The sequence below is a fragment of the Fragaria vesca genome, linkage group LG2, assembly GCF_000184155.1.
Source record: "Fragaria vesca subsp. vesca linkage group LG2, FraVesHawaii_1.0, whole genome shotgun sequence".
Lineage (NCBI taxonomy): Eukaryota > Viridiplantae > Streptophyta > Magnoliopsida > Rosales > Rosaceae > Fragaria > Fragaria vesca.
In genome coordinates this window covers 27,854,024-27,856,673 of record NC_020492.1, presented here as the reverse complement: position 1 = coordinate 27,856,673, position 2,650 = coordinate 27,854,024, and positions in this window count along the sequence as shown.

Below are 2,650 nucleotides of genomic sequence, written 5' to 3'. Positions count from 1 at the left end.
GACCACTGGCGAGACCCATTTCACAATTGCGTCTGAATTTTAGTCATCGGAATCACAACGTGCCTACTAATGTGGTATAACTTGTTTGGTAGGTTATAAGCTAGTGTACAACTTTGTGAACCAAGTATATAGAGGAAGCAAAATCTTCAAAAATCTCGTGAAATAGGATGTGATCGGTATAGTAAAATACGGCTAGGGTAGAAAAATCACTTTAATTCGCCAATGTTTGGGCCCCGATCAAAGCGGTCAACTCTATTTAGAATTATGCTTAACTAAGGAGAGCCCTATCCTCGGGTGGTAAACGTCCCTAAAGTTTTATATGGGTGATTATGTCTCATCCTTGTGAGATTTTATTGTGTTGAAGAATCCACCAAACTAGGTCACGAAGAGGTAGGTAAGATAGTTTTCATGTGATAAGTGAAGATGAATTAGGGTTGACCTCTTTGATCGAGCCCCAAACATAGTTAAATCTAGTTGAATTTTATACCATAGCCATGTTTCACTATAATGATCACATCAGACGGTCAATTTTCATTTTGTGAATTTTAGTCATCGGAATCATAACATGCCTACTAAAGTGGTATAACTTGTTTGATAGGTTATATGCTAGTGTATAACTTTGTGAACCAACTATATAGAGGAAGAAAAATTTTCAAAAATCTCGTGAAATAGGATGTGATTGGTATAGTAAAATACGACTACGGTAGAAAAATCACTTTAATTCGCCAATGTTTGGGCCCCGATCGAAACGGTCAACCCTATTTACGCTTATACTTCACTAAGGAGAGCCCTATCCTCGGGTGGTAAACGTCCCCAAAGTTTTACATGGGTGGCTATGTCTCATCTATGTGAGACTTTATTGTGTCGAAGAATCGATCAAACTAGGTCACGAAGAGGTAGGTAAGATAGTTTTCGTGTGATAAGTGAAGATGAATTAGGGTTGACCGCTTTGATCGAGCCCCAAACATTGTTGAATCCAGTTGAATTTTATACCATAGCCATGTTTCACAATAATGATCACATCAGACGGTCAATTTCATTTTGTGAATTTTAGTCATCGGAATCATAACGTGCCTACTAATGTGGTATAACTTGTTTGGTAGGTTATACGCTTGTGTACAACTTTGTGAACCAACTATATAGAGAAAGCAAAATTTTCAAAAAAAATCTCGTGAAATAGGATGTGATTGGTATAGTAAAATACGGTTACAGTAGAAAAATCACTTTAATTCGCCAATGTTTGGGCCCCAATCGAAACGGTCAACCTTATTTACGCTTATGCTTCAATAAGGAGAGCCCTATCCTCGGGTGGTAAACGTACCCAAAGTTTTACATGGGTGGTTATGTCTCATCTATGTGAGACATTATTATGTTGAAGAATTGACCAAACTAGGAAACAAAGAGGTATGTAAGATAGTTTTCGTGTGATAAGTGAAGATGAATTAAGGTTGACCGCTTTGATCGAGCCCCGAACATTGTTAAATCCAGTTGAATTTTATACCATAGCCATGTTTCACAATAATGATCACATCAGACGATCAATTTTCATTTTATGAATTTTCATTGATTCAATCTCAAGAACAATTTTGATTTCCAGAAAGTCTACTTTTTTGTGATTTTGCTCATCCAAATGGTAGACATTTCTCATGAAAATAGTAGTTTTGTCTTATGTTAAATGTAGACTTTGCAACTTTCACCTTTCATTATTGATTCAATCTCAAGAATAATTTTAATTTCCAGAAAGTCTACTTTTCTTTTATTTCACTTATGTTAATGGTAGACATTTCTAACGAAAATAATAGATGTGTCTTATGTTAAATGTAAACTTTGCAATTTTCACCTTCATTTATTGATTCAATCTCAAGAACAATTTTGATTTCCAGAAAGTCTACTTTTTTGTGATTTTGCTCATCTAAATGGTAGATATTTCTCATGAAAATAGTAGTTTTGTCTTATGTTAAATGTAGACTTTGCAACTTTCACCTTCCATTATTAATTCAATCTCAAGAACAATTTTAATTTCCAGAAAGTCTACTTTTTTTTATTTCGCTTATGTTAATGGTAGACATTTCTAACGAAAATAGTACATGTGTCTTATGTTAAATATAGACTTTGCATTTTTTACCTTGGGTTGATTCAATCTCAAGAACAATTTTGATTTCCAGAAACTCTACTTTTCTTTGATTTCGCTTATGTTAATGGTAGACATTTATAATGAAAATAGTAGATGTGTCTTATATTAAATGTAGACTTTACAACTTTTGCCTTCAATTGATTCAATCTCAAGAACAATTTTGATTTCTAGAAAGTCTACTTTTTTTTATTTCTCTTATGTTAATGGTAGGCATTTCTAATGAAAATAGTAGATGGGTCTTATGTTAAATGTAGACTTTGTATCTTTTACCTTGGGTTGCTTTAATCTCAAGAACAATTTTGATTTCTAGAAAGTCTATTTTTCTTTGATTTCGCTTATGTTAATGGTAGAGATTTGTAATGAAAATAGTAGATGTGTCTTATGTTAAATGTAGAGTTGCAAATTTTATCTTAGGTTGATTCAATCTCAAGAACAATTTTGATTTCTAGAAAATCTACTTTTCTATTGAAAACAGTAGATGTGTCTTATGTTAATTGTGTCTTTCTACTTGCAACA